General features: G+C 34.2%; 2 non-coding genes across 2 annotated transcripts; both read right to left on the bottom strand.

The window, feature by feature from the left end:
* Positions 1-8,565: 8,565 nt before the first annotated feature.
* TRNAW-CCA (transfer RNA tryptophan (anticodon CCA)) lies at positions 8,566-8,639 on the bottom strand. Its single transcript has one exon. It is a non-coding gene; the product is annotated as a tRNA-Trp (tRNA).
* Positions 8,640-8,801: 162 nt separating this feature from the next.
* TRNAP-UGG (transfer RNA proline (anticodon UGG)) lies at positions 8,802-8,875 on the bottom strand. The gene has a single exon. It is a non-coding gene; the product is annotated as a tRNA-Pro (tRNA).
* Between the last annotated feature and the right edge of the window lie 8,625 nt (positions 8,876-17,500).

Genomic DNA, 17,500 nt, shown 5'->3' with positions numbered 1-17,500 from the left:
ATACTAAATATAGTTGGAATAATCACATTAATAGTTGCATTGACAGTTATCTTTGGACTCAAATCTGTATTGATAGTTACATTTTAAGTGGTAGTCACAATTACAGTGACAGTTACATTTATAGTTCTATTTGTGCTGAAGGTGGAAATAGTAGTCAAAGTGAGAGTTTCAGTATAAGAACTAGCACGCATAGAAAAAATTTAACTACAACAGAACGTTCTAATGATCTAGATCTAACTAAAAAATACAGGCATTTGTGGGTTCAATGCGAAAATTGTTATGGATTAAATTATAAGAAAATTTTTAAATCAAAAATGAATATTTGTCAACAATGTGGATACCATTTGAAAATGAGTAGTTCAGATAGAATCGAACTTTTGATTGATCCAGGTACTTGGGACCCTATGGATGAAGACATGGTCTCTTTGGATCCCATTCAATTTGATTCGGAGAATCAACTTTATACTTATAAAGATCGTCTTTCTTCTTATCAAAGAAAGACAGGATTAACTGAGGCTATTCAAACAGGCACAGGTAAATTAAATGATATTCCAGTAGCAATTGGGGTTATGGATTTTCAGTTTATAGGGGGTAGTATGGGATCCGTAGTAGGAGAGAAAATCACCCGTTTGATCGAGTATGCTACCAATCAATTTTTACCTCTTATTTTAGTGTGTGCTTCGGGAGGAGCACGCATGCAAGAAGGAAGTTTGAGCTTGATGCAAATGGCAAAAATATCTTCCGCTTTATATGATTATCAATCAAATAAAAAATTATTCTATGTAGCAATCCTTACATCTCCTACTACTGGTGGAGGTGACAGCTAGTTTTGGTATGTTGGGGGATATCATTATTGCCGAACCGAATGCCTACATCGCATTTGCGGGTAAAAGAGTAATTGAACAAACATTGAATAAGGCAGTCCCTGAGGGTTCACAGGAGGCTGAATCTTTATTCGATAAGGGCTTATTCGATCTAATCGTACCACGTAATCCTTTAAAAGGTGTTGTGAGTGAGTTATTTCAGCTCCACGCTTTCGTTCCCTCGAATCAAAATTCAATCAAGTAAAGCCTTACTTAACTTAAAAAATGAATTCTTTTTTTTTTTATTTCTTCCGCAAAATTTGGCACGGGGAAGAAAATGAATTTCATGCTCCCTTCTTAACATTACATGTGTATATATACTTCAACTATAGCAAATAGCGGCATAGAGTCTTGCATCTTTCTACATCTCTAGCGGATCTCTAGTTTTACTAAGAATCCTTGTTGTTGGATCGGATTATAACTACCTTTTTGGGAATTTGTACGAAAATCTTTATGAAATTTTATTAAAAAAAAATGCTAAGACAAGATAATAACTAAAATAATGCAAACGTCTATTATGATACATATATCTCATGTCGAAAGATGAGTAAGTCCATTTATTTAATTCGACATTCCTCATTCCTTTTCTATATATACTCACGTAGATATTACTTAGTATAATTATATATTGAATTAGTATAATTATAAGATACCTTTTATAACAATCAATAAATAACAGGTAAAACTATTAATATAACAATGAAAATATTAAGTCGAGGTATCCATTCTATGACAACTCTCACCACCTTACCCTCTATTTTTGTGCCTTTAGTGGGCCTAGTATTTCCGGCAATTGCAATGGCTTCTTTATTTCTTCATGTTCAAAAAAACAAGATTTTTTAAATATGCTGTCTATTTTTTTTTTTCAAAACTTAGACTTTGACGATAACACAGCTATCTATTTAGTAGACTAGAATCTAACATGTGGCTTACTCCAAACATAAGCGATTATACATACGTAAACATGATATCTGAGGAAATCAATTAGAAGTATTTCAAAATAGAAAATAGATAAGTTTCAAAATAGAAAATAGATAAGAGATCGGGCGACAAATGTTTGAGATATAAAATCAATATACCTATATGGATGTAGGTATCTATAGGGAATCATATAAAGGTGATGTTATTATTTTAGATCTAAGTAATTCGATGAATTACTTAGATCTAAAGTAAAGGTTCACATCAAAATAGTGCTAGTTGATTAGAGTTACTTCGGAAACAAAAAAAGTAAAATAGATTTTTTTTGATTCTCTTAATTCCAATAAAATGCAACGAGATCTAGTATGAATTGGCGATCAGAACGTATATGGATAGAATTTATAAGAGGATCTCGAAAAATCAGCAATTTCTGCTGGGCCTTTATCCTTTTTTTAGGTTCATTAGGGTTTTTATTGGTTGGAACTTCCAGTTATCTTGGTAGGGATTTGATAGCTTTATTTCCGTCTCAGCAAATAATTTTTTTTCCACAGGGGATCGTAATGTCTTTCTATGGGATTGCCGGTCTCTTTATTAGCTCCTATTTGTGGTGCACAATTTTGTGGAATGTAGGTAGCGGTTATGATCGATTCGATAGAAAAGAAGAAATAGTGTCTATTTTTCGTTGGGGGTTTCCTGGAAAAAATCGTCGAATCTTCCTACGATTCCTTATGAAAGACATTCAGTCCATCAGAATAGAAGTTAAAGAGGGTATTTATGCACGTCGTGTCCTTTATATGGAAATAAGAGGCCAAGGGGCCATTCCCTTGACGCGTACCGATCAGAATCTGACCCCACGAGAAATTGAGCAAAAGGCTGCCGAATTGGCCTATTTCTTGCGTGTACCAATTGAAGTTTTTTGAAAAATGAAGTTCAGAATGAATTTTGTTCGTAGCAAGAGGGATAAAACTGAAATGAAAGAATAGTCTTTTTTATAGACCATAGTAATAGTATAATAACTTAACTGGAATTTCTTCAGAATGCTCATTTGACCCAAAGCAGACGTATACGGAACAGCCAGAAAACTTTCTTTGTCCGAAATTTTGATCCGTATGTAAATCAACTGCACAGTAACAAAAAAAAGTGGATTCTTTGTTATTTTCTTTCTGTATTATTTCGAAATTCAAGGATTAACTAATAAATCACAAATCAAAAACTAAAAAACAGGGAATGGATTCATAATAGTATGCATATGACTTGTAATAGAACTTATGTTTGATATAAATATTAGTAGTGTAGAGAGTTAACGAATGAAGTGAGTTCATTAAAAAATAAAAGACGAAAAAATGGAAAAAAAGAAAGCATTCATTCCCCTTCTATATCTTGCATCTATAGTATTTTTGCCCTGGTGGATCTCTCTTTCATTTAATAAAAGCCTAGAATCTTGGGTTACTAATTGGTGGAATACTGGTCAATCCGAAATTTTTTTGAATGATATTCAAGAAAAGAGTATTATAAAAAAAGTTCTAGAATTAGAGGAACTCTTTCTCTTGGACGAAATGCTAAAGGAATACCCAGAAACACATCTACAAAAGCTTCGTATCGGAATCTACAAAGAAACGATCCAATTGATCAAGATGCACAATGAGGATCGTATCCATATGATTTTGCACTTCTCGACAAATATAATCTGTTTCGTTATTCTAAGTGGTTATTCTATTCTTGGTAATGAAGAACTTGTTATTCTTAACTCTTGGGTTCAAGAGTTCCTATATAACTTAAGCGACACAATAAAAGCTTTTTCTATTCTTTTATTAACTGATTTATGTATAGGATTTCATTCACCCCATGGTTGGGAACTAATGATTGGTTCTGTCTACAAAGATTTTGGATTTTCTCATAACGATCAAATTATATCCGGTCTTGTTTCCACTTTTCCAGTCATTCTTGACACAATTTTAAAATATTGGATCTTCCGTTATTTAAATCGTGTATCTCCCTCACTTGTAGTGATTTATCATTCAATGAATGACTGAAAAATATAATGTTTGTTACTTTGTACATAAGTAAAACATTCAAAATTGTACTTATTCCTTCTACCCATCGCGAAGGATGCCTCCTATATTCGAGTAACTTTATTTCAGTAAATAGCAGAATCATGGATAGGGAACTATACTAGGGACCTACCTAATTTTATTGTAGAAATTTTTGGGCTCAATGATTGGACCATGCAAACTAGAAATACCTTTTCTTCGATAAAGGAAGAGATTACTCGATCTATTTCCGTATCACTCATGATATATATAATAACTTGGGCACCCGTTTCAAATGCATATCCCATTTTTGCACAACAGGGTTATGAAAATCCACGAGAAGCAACCGGCCGTATTGTCTGCGCCAACTGCCATTTAGCTAATAAGCCCGTGGATATCGAGGTTCCACAAGCGGTACTTCCTGATACTGTATTTGAAGCAGTTGTTCGAATTCCTTATGATATGCAACTGAAACAAGTTCTTGCGAATGGTAAAAAGGGTGGTTTGAATGTGGGGGCTGTTCTTATTTTACCCGAGGGGTTTGAATTAGCCCCCCCCGATCGTATTTCTCCCGAGATTAAAGAAAAGATGGGCAATCTTTCTTTTCAGAGCTATCGTCCCACTAAAAAAAATATTCTTGTGATAGGTCCTGTTCCTGGTCAGAAATATAGTGAAATCACCTTTCCTATTCTTTCCCCGGACCCTGCGACTAAGAAAGATGTTCACTTCTTAAAATATCCCATATACGTAGGCGGGAACAGGGGAAGGGGTCAGATTTATCCCGACGGGAGTAAGAGTAATAATAATGTTTATAATGCTACAGCAGCAGGGATAGTAAGCAAAATAATACGAAAAGAAAAAGGAGGATATGAAATAACCATAGTGGATGCAGCGAATGGGCGTCAAGTGGTTGATATTATCCCTCCAGGACCAGAACTTCTTGTTTCAGAGGGCGAATCCATCAAACTTGATCAACCATTAACGAGTAATCCTAATGTGGGAGGATTTGGTCAGGGAGATGCGGAAATCGTCCTTCAAGATCCATTACGTGTCCAAGGCCTTTTGTTCTTTTTTGCATCTGTTATTTTGGCACAAATCTTTTTAGTTCTTAAAAAGAAACAGTTTGAGAAGGTTCAATTGTCCGAAATGAATTTCTAAATCTGGGGATTTATCAAATAAAGTTCGTAAAAAAAACCAAATTCTTGTTGGCAATTCTATAATTTAATTATGTATGATCAAAAAATTATGAAAAACTTTTTCCCTTGTTTTTTTTTTTATTCTTTTTCGACCCTATTTCGGTAATTACTTGTACCGCATTACTAGTCATAGTATGGATATTATATTGTCAGGAAGACTATTTTACCTCTTCTTTATTTCTTTGTTTTTTACAATACAAATAGGAGCGGTATTATTATGATTATTATGTCACTGGTGCCAGATTGAAATGTCATTGAATGTGTCTATTTTTATTCTAATAGAATAAAAATAGAGTAGATATTAAAAATAAGATAAGTAAATGGAGAATAGAAAAAAAATGAAGGGAACAAAGGATTCTAGAAGGAATTATGCATCTTTCTAGTATTCGATACCAGAAAAATTCCTTTTCTTGTTCTGGTGTCGAAATAATAAACTAATGAATTATTCTTGATCCCGTTCGTCAAAGATCTCTATTCTTAGTTTCAATTTTTCCCGGTTTATCAGAACCTTTTTTTCGATTTATTACATAAGTAGTGAACAAATTCAATGAATTTTTCAATTCTATTTTATATTAAAATAACTATAGAAAATTCTATTAGTATATTTTAATCTATTTAAAGGGTTTGTGATATCTGATCGATAGAAATATAATATTGTTATATTGGGATTGTATCATCCAGAAAGAGGGAATCGAGTGATTCTCTCTTTCTTTTTTTCGCTTTGAAATGAAAGTATCGACCGATACGATCGCGAAAGAGATGGTCTGAATCAATTTTTTTTTTGAAGCAATTCAGAATCAGAAAGAAATGAAGTTTTTTGAAAAAATAGGAAAGATCCATTTTTTCATTTATATGAATAAATTAGTCTAATTCTAATTAGTAAGAGCTCAACGGGACCTACCCCCTCTTTTTTTCTGATTTGAGGGGGATCCTGTTGAGTTCTTACGCTTTCATGTCTCCAACTCAGTTCATCCGATTATTACAGAGATGAACCTAAGCCGGAATATGAACCATAAAAGAAAATACCAACTAAACCGATCACAGGAATACCAGTTACAGTACCGATTATCCAAAGAGGAATCCTTCCAGTAGTCTCGGCCATTTGTCCCACTTCCCTCCCCATTTCATCAAGTGGTCGTGCTAGAGACAGAAACAGTCATAGATAATTATGAGATGATATCCTTCCGAATGGGATAAGATAATTCGTACTATTATTTAGTATTTTCTTTTATTTAATTGAAGAAATAATTGGAAAATAAAACAGCAAGTACAAAAATGAGTAATAACCCCCAGTAAAGACTGGTACGATTCAATTCAACATTTTGTTCGTTCGGATTTGATTGTGTCATAGCTCTATAATTCGGATTAGGTTTATCGTTGGATGAATTGCATTGCTGATATTGACCCTAAAAAAGAAACGGTAGGTACAGCTAGTCCGTGAACAGTTAACCATCGCACTGTAAAAATAGGATAAGTTTTATCGATAGTCATTTGGTCCTCCTAAAAAGATCTACTAAATTCATCGAGTTGTTCCAAAGAATCAAAACGGCCAGTTATTAATGGAATTCCTTGTCGGCTCTCTGTAAAATACTCATTTGGACGAGGGCTTCCAAAAACATCGTAAGCTAAACCCGTGCTGACGAATAACCAACCTGCAATGAATAGAGAAGGTATAGTAATGCTATGAATGACCCAGTATCGAATACTGGTGATAATATCAGCAAAAGAACGTTCTCCTGTGCTTCCAGACATGCCGAGCTCCACATATTCTTGTACAGTCAAAAGGGGGATCGATTCCGTAAAAGATGAGATCAGTAAATGGAAATTAACTGAAATTTTATCTTTGTAAGATCGTCAATATTGTACCGAGGGTGTTTTTAGAGTATACCGAATCAGTATAGCTATCCTTCTTCTGACGCAGCAACGCAATTTCACAATAAGTATCAAAATGAAGCACTAAAACTAAATAATATAATTTGTTTCTTCTTTTCTTGCTGCTTGTCGATGTAGAATCATATACCATTCATTCAATAGAAAATTCTGAAAATGCCTGTCTGTAGTATTAAGGATTCTATCGGTTATTGGCTTCGGGCTAGAAAGCGAAGATTGGGTAAAATGTGAATCCGACTGGTTGGTTTATAATAATTTAGGAAGCAGATTCTAATAGTCCCAAAATTCAATGAAATTAGACGTGAAATCTCGAAATATTTCTTTTGTGTTTGTAGTTATATTTTTGTTTGAATCTTTTTTTATTTTAAGGAATTGGTTAGTCGTCCAGTAACAAGTAACAGTAGTACATAGGATTCGATGAACGAAACAGAACAACGAATAGAAGAATAATAAATATTCGTAATGCACGCATTATTGTTTTATATTAGACTCAAACGATCGTTCTTCAACTAATTAGAAGAATGTTTTTAATATGGAAAGAATAAGAATAAATGGAGAACCTAGTTTCGAGTGATCTGATCGTGCGATACTTTTTTTCTTTTTAAAAAAGATTTTATGGAAATGAACCCACTACATAAAATCTAATTAGTGGGAATACAATTTCATAAATAAAGGGCATTATAAGGTCATTCATTCTTCAGCGATTCAAAGAGCATTTCATTTTTGGAATCAAGTTACACAACATAGTTTATTTATTATTTTTCTTTTTTTTTTTTTTTTTTCTTTCTAATTATTTAGAATCCATTTAATAGATTTATATATTTACTAGATTTATATATTAAATTATTGTTTATAAATTCTTTATAATAAGAATATTTGTTTTGAAAACTCAAGAGTTGTTCAATGAATCCCTTGATTCCGAATTGCGGGATAGAGAGACAGATGATGAATTGATTTCTTACCTATGTCACAAGATTTTTGTTAGTATCATCTATAATCATAATAATAGATGAATCAAAAACTTTCAATTGAATATATTTTTTCAATTAGTATTTTTACTTATCCATCCGCGTATCTTTCAAAAATAGAAACTTAGGGAAGTGCTTTATAAACATATGGATAAAAATAACGTATTTCATTTAGCCTCGTCATGCCTACTATCACTAGTTATTTCGGTTTTCTACTAGCAGTTTTAACTATAACCTCAGCTCTATTTATCGGTCTGAACAAGATACGACTTATTTGATTAAAATTCATTGAATGCACAATTCAAAAAAAAGAAAGATTTCGGTGTTATTCAATATATTCTATATATTGTAGAGTTCTTTACCTTGTCAATTCAATTTCGAATTCTTGGTCATTGAGATTCATGGGCAATACCGATTAATATTTTAAGGATAGATATTACCTCTCCTTTTCCTCGTTCAACTAAATTGAAATGATTGAAGTTTTTCTATTTGGAATCGTATTAGGTCTAATTCCTATTACTTTGGCTGGATTATTTGTGACCGCATATTTACAATACAGACGGGGGGATCAGTTGGACCTTTGATTAATTAACAGTTCTTTTTTTTGATTGACCCCCTACTTGCTTTATAGGAGGTAAAATTTTGATTTCTGTTGAATTATTTCAGTATCATTTTGATTTAACAACAACAAGAATCGAATCACGCTCTATAGGATTTGAACCTACGACATCGGGTTTTGGAGACCCGCGTTCTACCGAACTGAACTAAGAGCGTTTTATTATCAAACTAAAAGCAACCCGAATATATCTTCGATACATATATTATCATAGAGAATATCATAAAATTAAATAAAAAAAGATTGATTCGATATATGTATGTTCAATTTTTATGGATCTCAATTGATTCCTCGTTACTGTTCAGAAGATAAGTAATAGGTAGGGATGACAGGATTTGAACCCGTGACATTTTGTACCCAAAACAAACGCGCTACCAAGCTGCGCTACATCCCTTTCAATTGGTCTACAGTGTTATTGTAGAGAATCCCTGTCTTGTTTTCCACATTTTTTATTTATTTCCTCCATTGGTATACACAAATTATCTTGCCATTTCTTCTTTTTTGTCTCATATCATATATAAAATATAATAAAAATAATAAAAAGACTTATATACGTATGAAATAATAAATATTAAATCCGCCGTAAAGAAAAATGAATATTTGGGGTGGGGCGGAAAGCTACATATTTTTTTTAATAAAAAAGGGAATATCTACCGAATTGAACTGTTGTACATTTCAATTTGAATTAGGAATTCCGCGGACAATACAAGCGGTTATTAACTATATATACATTTGATGGTATGTAATACCAGTATGTATTACAAATTACTATAAAGTAGGAGGGTTTTCAATGCGAGATCTAAAAACATATCTCTCCGTGGCACCGGTAGTAAGTACTATATGGTTCGGGGCTTTAGCGGGTCTATTAATCGAGATCAATCGTTTATTCCCGGATGCGTTGGTATTCCCGTTTTTTTCATTCTAGTTATTGACTTGGGAAGGGGTGAAGAAGATTAGAAAAACAATCAAATATCTTTGACTAATCCCCTTCCCCCTTCTTTTTTTTAGAGTTTTTAGACTTAGAATAAGTTAGAAAGAATCAAAATGGATTCAACCTCAGTCAAACTCGGACGCGGCGCCAGGTTCAAATTTAATTAATAAAAGAGTGAGAACGAAAATGAAAATGTGATGGCTAGGGCAACAATATCATACAAAATACTTAAATGAAAAACTGTACTGCGATTCTAAATTTAGAAATTATTGTATTACTATATTTTAATATTTGATTGTAACGAAATCTTTCATAATTTTATTTCGAGTTACCAATTTTTCTTTTTTTCTTCATTTTGGATCGGAAAATGGAAGAGTTGCGTGAATCAAAAATCCAAGGGAGGTTCATGGCCAAGGGTAAAGATGCCCGAGTAACTGTTATTTTGGAATGTACTCGTTGTGTTCGAAACGGTGTTAATAAGGAATCAATAGGGATTTCCAGATATATTACTCAAAAGAATCGACACAATACGCCTAGTCGATTGGAATTGAGAAAATTCTGTCCCCGGTGTTACAAACATACGATTCATGGGGAGATAAAGAAATAGATCGAACCGATCGGCTGTGTGTCACCCTTTTCCAATCCAAGGAAGATGAAAAATTACATATATTAGACATATTTTAGATTTAAATATAAACAAACCAAATCCTATTTCGATCGGATCTAAAATGATTTAGAATTAAGAAATAGGATTTTCGGGATAAGGAATAAAAAAACCATGGATAAATCCAAGCGACTCTTTCTTAAATCCAAACGATCTTTTCGTAGGCGTTTGCCCCCGATTCCATCGGGGGATCGAATTGATTATAGAAACATGAGTTTAATTAGTCGATTTATTAGTGAACAAGGAAAAATATTATCTAGACGGGTAAATAGATTGACCTTAAAACAGCAACGCTTAATTACTATTGCTATAAAACAAGCTCGTATTTTATCTTTGTTACCTTTTCTTAATAATGAGAAACAATTTGAAAGAAGCGAGTCGACCGCTAGAACTATTGGTCTTAGAACCAGGAATAAATAGACTTAGCTTACTCTTTAATTGAATTAAAATTCTAATCCAAACTCAACCGCAGATTGATTCTTTGTTCGAAAAATCCGAAAATCTAGATTCGATTGTCGTGTCGTAAGAAAAAGAAAGAATAGTGGAAGAAGAATAAATCGTTTTTTTTTTTATTGAACATATTTGCTCATTTTGACCACTTTATCATATTTTATCATACTAATTTCTACTCTACCTTCTCGGAGTTCATTCTCCAGAGAACTCCATTTTAAGCATTCCGCTGGATTCTTTGCAATCTTCGTATTTTATGATCTCATTGGAAATCATATAAAGACAATTTCTATTTAATATCGCGATTTGGGCAAGTATTTTACGATTAAGAAGCAACTGCCTCTTGTACAGATTGTGTATGAATCTACTATAACTGTAGTCTACCTTATTAGATCGAATTACTGCATTTATTCGAGCGATCCACAACTGTCGAAAATTTCTTTTTTGCCTACCTCTATCCCGATAAGCTGAAGCCAAAGCTCTTATTTTCTGTTGAGTAATAGTTCGAGTAAGTCTTGAATGAGCCCCTCGAAAGCTTGATGCAAATAAACGAATTTTTGTTCTACGTCTCCGAGCTATATATCCTCGTTTAATTCTAGTCATTGAATAAATGAAACTTTGATGAATAACTAATGGATTTCCTTTCTTTCAGTTATTCCTTTCTCCTTTCCTAGTCTATTAATAACAAAACGTATTTTTCCAATGTATAAAATAAAAATTCCAATGGCTTTTGCTACTATAACCTTCCCGACCACTATTTCTTTTTTTGTTCTAATCACCCCAAAATACGAAATAGTATTTTTACTAGGTATAAAAAACAAAAATAGAGTAAATAAATAAAAATAGAAATGGATAAAGAAATAGTGGGTTCCTTCGTTTCTATGGTTACTTCTTAAACGGTGAGGTCCTCTCTATACACCGGAGCTCCTTCTTTTATTTCATCAATGTTATTGTTAACTTGTACAGTTCACCCTCTTTGGCTCTACCCATGAATTATCTAGTAATCGGTCTTTCACAACGAGATCTACCTATACAGTAACGGTATTTAATTATGAAGATTGGTTGGGTAGCTGACCCTCTTAGTCCGTTCTTGGAAGAATAAGGCTATAATCCTTCTGTTAAATAGGATTTCCTCTGCTTAATGGATAAGCATTTGTTACCAATGGGGAATTCTTTCTCATCTAAAATTGAAAATAGAGATGATTGGATTTGCACCAATAGAAACCATAAATTTGATACACAATAAAAGGATACGATAAATCTTTGTTTATTTATTTTCGGTAGTGAACGGATTTCTTCCATTCATTCTATCCTATTCACTGTACTTATAACTGATACGGGAAAAATTTTGTACTTTCTTTTGTCCCGGTCCATGGTCTAAACGAGTCGCACATACACCCTAGTACATGTTCCTCGACGCTGAGGGCATCCCCGAAGGGCGGGCGATTTGGTGACATTTCTGATTGGCTGTCTTGTGTTTCTAATAAGTTGTTTAATAGTTGGCATGTTGAATTGTATACATAATGAGTTGGTTTAGATCAATCCTAACCGGATGATTATGAATTACTTCTATATTCGATATTAATAATTAATATGATTAATAGTAATATATTAACCCCGGTAAAAAGAGAAAATCGAAAATTTCGGATTTTTGCGTGAAATACCTGCTATTTGTTATTCAACCGCTACAAGATCAACAATTCCATGAGCTTGGGCTTCTGTTGCTGACATAAAAACATCCCTTTCCATGTCTTCGGATATAACCCATAAGGGTTTGCCTGTTCTTTGTACATAAACCCTTGTGAGGATTTCGCGCAGCCTCAGTAGTTCTTTCGCTTCCAGGATAAATTCTACCGTTTGTGCCTCATAAAAAGAACTAGCAGGTTGATGGATCATTACCCTGATGATTTAATAAATGGTTTTCTCTATCTTACATCATTATCATGATGAGTCAAAGATAATAAAAAAAAGATAGGATTAACAACCGTACAGGCATCCTTTGTGCAGTGCATACGGCTCCACAATGGAATTCATTTTTACCTTCCAGCGAAGGAATAGAAAATATAGGATCTAGCAGACCCAGAGCAGTAAATGATCCAATAACCACCCTTCCTTTTTTTTAGTAATTTCAAAATACTATGATGGTTCCGTTGCTTTATGATTTCGTTTGTTATTCAGCAATCCCAAAGTTTCTTTTTTTTATTTTTTTTCTTAAAAATAAATATTTCGTAGTCTTTCATAACAGAAATATTGTTAAGAGTCTTCCGTCGTGAAAACAAAAAAGTTTGTGACGCTGAAAGAGGCCTCCGCGATAAATCAGCCTACAATCGGAAATGCCTTTTATCTCATACTACTCTTTCGATACATAACCTAATGGTTTAGAAAAAAAAAATTCTCATATCGAATTCAAAGTGCCATGCTATTATTACTTAATATTTTATATGGCGAAGGCATAGTTTTCTTTTTGTCTAAAAAAAACTCATTGGCGCCGAGCGTGCGGGAATGCTAGACGTTTGGTAATTTCTCCTCCGACTAGAATAAAAGATCCCATTGAAGCGGCTAATCCCATGCATATTGTCTGTACATCTGGTTGCACAAATTGCATAGTATCATAAATACCTAATCCGCTTATTACCCCTCCACCGGGAGAGTTTATAAATAAATACAGATCTTTGGTATCATCCTCCATACTGAGATATACCATAAGACTAATAAGTTGATTCGAAATATCACTATCAACCTCTTGGCCTAAAAAAAGTAATCTTTCTCGATAAAGTCGGTTGATTAGGATAAAATTGTATCCCTTAAGAACCGTACGGGCACCTTTTGATGCATACGGTTCAAAAAAAATAGCGAAAAAAGAATCAATGTTTAGATTTTAGCCTTCTTTAGAGGACTCTTTCTAACTTCTAATGAAGGGGCTTTTTCTTACCTTCCATTTTTTTTTCAAAATGGATGAGTTTTGTCCTTTGGCCCGCGGTCGTTTATCTATACTATAAATTTCAATAAATAAAAAAACAATTCATTAAATTTTCAATTTATCGAACTAACTTTTCATTGATATATTGTTTCATCGAGATTCAATTTCAATTCCGATGTCATTTTCTTGTTCCAAAATGGTCTTCTTCAATTCTTTTAGGTTTATGCTCTACTCCGAGTCAAGATCTGCCCGATTTGGATTTGCACATATAGGTATAGGACAAATGCCCCAATAGCATGGCTTTTTTGCTACGACTTCTTTTTTTTTTTCAATTTACTTCATATTACTCGATTGATTAAAAGTTTTCTATCAATGCTATTGATAAATCGAATATGATACAAGTAGTAGTAATCATAGAATAGATAGATTCCAAATTGAGTTTTTTTCTAAGCGGAGCCTGGATACTTCATTTTATTAGTACAACCGAGAAAACCATAAATTATTCTAATTGATAATATTAATCTGGATACCCCCCAAAAAATAGATCTAATTGCACTTCACGCTCCAAATTTTTGATGATTAAATCAATCCGTCTTGGGCGAAAGAGAGGATATCTCGATCGGGGGAGAGAACGGGGAAATACCATATGACCCAATATATCTGACAAGTCGCACTATAGGTCAACCCACGATGCGTCTTCCTCTCCGGGACTTCGAAAAGGTACTTTTGGAACACCAATAGGCATTAAAGCAAAGAAAAAAGAATTAAGTACTATAGCTAACTTTGATGTGGAAGCGTAACAACGGGTTTATTGTCTTAATAAATAAGATGGGCCTTTATCAGATTTTATCTTTTAGCATATTTTATACATAGATTTAATAAGTTCATAAAAAAGGAAAACAGAATTAATAAGGGAAACTTCTTCCCGAATAGGTTTTTGAATGATGAACAAGTATGTATACATTCACTCCTATAAAATAGGATCAATTCCCATCTACCATTGCGTATTGGTACTTATCGAGTATAGAATAGATCTGCTTCTTTTTGTTCCTACGAATAGAATCGAATTGTTCCATTATTACTAAAAGAATAGACTAAATATTAATCCTTTCGCCAAGATAATCCCCTCAAAAGGGGAGGTCCGTAGCATAGTTTTTTTTTTCAGTGCAATAAAGTTACATAGTGTCTATTTTTCCTTGATAAAGGGGTATTTCCATGGGTTTGCCTTGGTATCGTGTTCATACCGTTGTATTGAATGATCCCGGTCGTTTGCTTTCTGTTCATATAATGCATACAGCTCTAGTTGCTGGTTGGGCCGGTTCAATGGCCCTATACGAATTAGCAGTTTTTGATCCCTCTGATCCTGTTCTTGATCCAATGTGGAGACAGGGTATGTTCGTTATACCCTTCATGACTCGTTTAGGAATAACCAATTCATGGGGGGGGTTGGAGTATCACAGGAGGGACTATAACGAATCCGGGTATTTGGAGTTACGAAGGTGTGGCCGGAGCACATATTGTGTTTTCTGGATTGTGCTTCTTAGCAGCTATCTGGCATTGGGTGTATTGGGATCTAGAAATATTTTGTGATGAACGTACAGGAAAACCTTCTTTGGATTTGCCGAAGATTTTTGGAATTCATTTATTTCTCTCAGGGTTGGGTTGCTTTGGTTTTGGTGCATTTCATGTAACCGGATTGTATGGTCCGGGAATATGGGTATCCGATCCTTATGGATTAACCGGAAGGGTACAAGCCGTAAATCCTGCGTGGGGGTGTCGAAGGGTTTGATCCTTTTGTTCCGGGCGGAATAGCCTCGCATCATATTGCAGCAGGTACATTGGGCATATTAGCGGGCCTATTCCATCTTAGTGTTCGTCCGCCCCAACGTCTATACAAAGGATTACGTATGGGAAATATTGAAACCGTCCTTTCCAGTAGTATCGCTGCTGTATTTTTTGCAGCTTTTGTTGTTGCTGGAACTATGTGGTATGGTTCAGCAACTACCCCGATTGAATTATTTGGGCCCACTCGTTATCAATGGGGATCAGGGATACTTCCAGCAAGAAATATATCGAAGAGTTAGTACCGGGTTAGCCGAAAATCAAAGTTTATCAGAAGCTTGGTCTAAAATTCCTGAAAAATTAGCTTTTTATGATTATATCGGGAATAATCCCGCAAAAGGTGGATTATTCAGAGCGGGGTTCCATGGACAACGGGGATGGAATAGCTGTTGGTTGGTTAGGACACCCTGTTTTTAGAGATAAAGAAGGGCGCGAACTTTTTGTACGCCGTATGCCGACCTTTTTTGAAACATTTCCGGTTGTTTTGGTAGACGGAGACGGAATTGTTAGAGCCGATGTTCCTTTTCGAAGAGCAGAATCGAAGTATAGTGTTGAACAGGTCGGTGTAACTGTTGAGTTCTATGGCGGTGAACTCAATGGAGTCAGTTATAGTGATCCTGCTACTGTGAAAAAAATATGCTAGACGTGCTCAATTGGGTGAAATTTTTGAATTAGATCGTGCTACTTTGAAATCCGATGGGGTTTTTCGTAGCAGTCCAAGGGGTTGGTTTACTTTTGGGCATGCTTCCTTTGCTTTGCTCTTCTTCTTCGGACACATTTGGCATGGTGCGAGAACCTTGTTCAGAGATGTCTTTGCTGGTATTGACCCAGATTTGGACGCTCAAGTAGAATTTGGGGCATTCCAAAAACTTGGAGATCCAACTACAAAAAGAGTCTAGTCTGATACAAGATTGCTCTGTTCTTTTTTTCCTTTATTTTTTGATTTGACATAGATAGGGTACCGGATAAATCTTTATTCGGATTGCTTACTTTTCATTTCTTTGACTCTTGTCTTGGTCTTTTTTTTATCCGTAAAAAGATCCCAATTAAACAGGTATGGAAGCTATAATTGTAAACCGAAATCAAATCTATGGAAGCATTGGTTTATACATTCCTCTTAGTCTCGACTCTAGGAATAATTTTTTTCGCTATCTTTTTTCGCGAACCGCCTAAAGTTCCAACTCCAACTAAAAAGGCAAAATGATTTCTCATTATCTCAATTGAAGTAATGAGCCTCACAATATTGTGAGGCTCATTACTTCAACTAGTCCCCGTGTTCCTCGAATGGATCTCTTAGTTGTTGAGAGGGTTGCCCAAAAGCAGTATATAAGGCATACCCAGTAAAAACTTACAAGTAAACCAGATATAGAGATGGCAACTAGGGTTGCTGTTTCCATTATTATATAATTTCAAGACCACAATGGATCTATAATAAGATCATTTATTTACAACGGAATGGTATACAAAGTCAACAGATCTCACTGAATAAAAAAAAATATAGGATTATTTATGGCTACACAAACCGTTGACGATAGTTCTAGATCTGGGCCAAGACGAACTGTTGTAGGGGATTTATTGAAACCATTGAATTCGGAATATGGTAAAGTGGCTCCTGGGTGGGGAACTACACCTTTAATGGGTGTCGCGATGGTTTATTTGCGATATTCCTATGTATTATTTTGGAGATTTATAATTCTTCCATTTTACTGGACGGAATTTCAAGCAATTAGATTCGATTCACAAGAACCCCTAAATAACTTTTCAATAAAAAGGAAAGTCTAAAGTATGTAGGTTTCTGCTTTTTAGCCCACTATTTTTTGGTAGTTCGATCGTGGAATTTATTTTTTTTCTGTATTTCCGGAATATGAGTGTGTGACTTGTTAGAATTGATCCTATGGATACGACAGAGAAGAAGTCGGTCATCTTGATGAAGATGATTTGATCTCGTTGGATATTCAGTCTAGGCTAGTATCTGGAGCACAGAATATATGAAATAGATTCCAAAATATTAGAACAAATATTAGAACTATGATTCATACTTATCAGACCTCGTGGCCGGACTCCGAAACAAGAGTTAGAAGTGATAAATAAAAAAAATTTATTCTTTCGTTTCTACTTATTTTGGTTAAAGGATAAACCTTTCTTTAGCTTTTTTCATTATTATTCAGTCATTGAATAAGCATTGAATAAGTGATAATCCAAGGGTTCTTAC

The sequence above is a fragment of the Cucumis melo genome, unplaced genomic scaffold (genome assembly GCF_025177605.1).
Source record: "Cucumis melo cultivar AY unplaced genomic scaffold, USDA_Cmelo_AY_1.0 utg000941l, whole genome shotgun sequence".
NCBI lineage: Eukaryota > Viridiplantae > Streptophyta > Magnoliopsida > Cucurbitales > Cucurbitaceae > Cucumis > Cucumis melo.
This window is presented reverse-complemented; position numbering and strand designations above follow the sequence as displayed.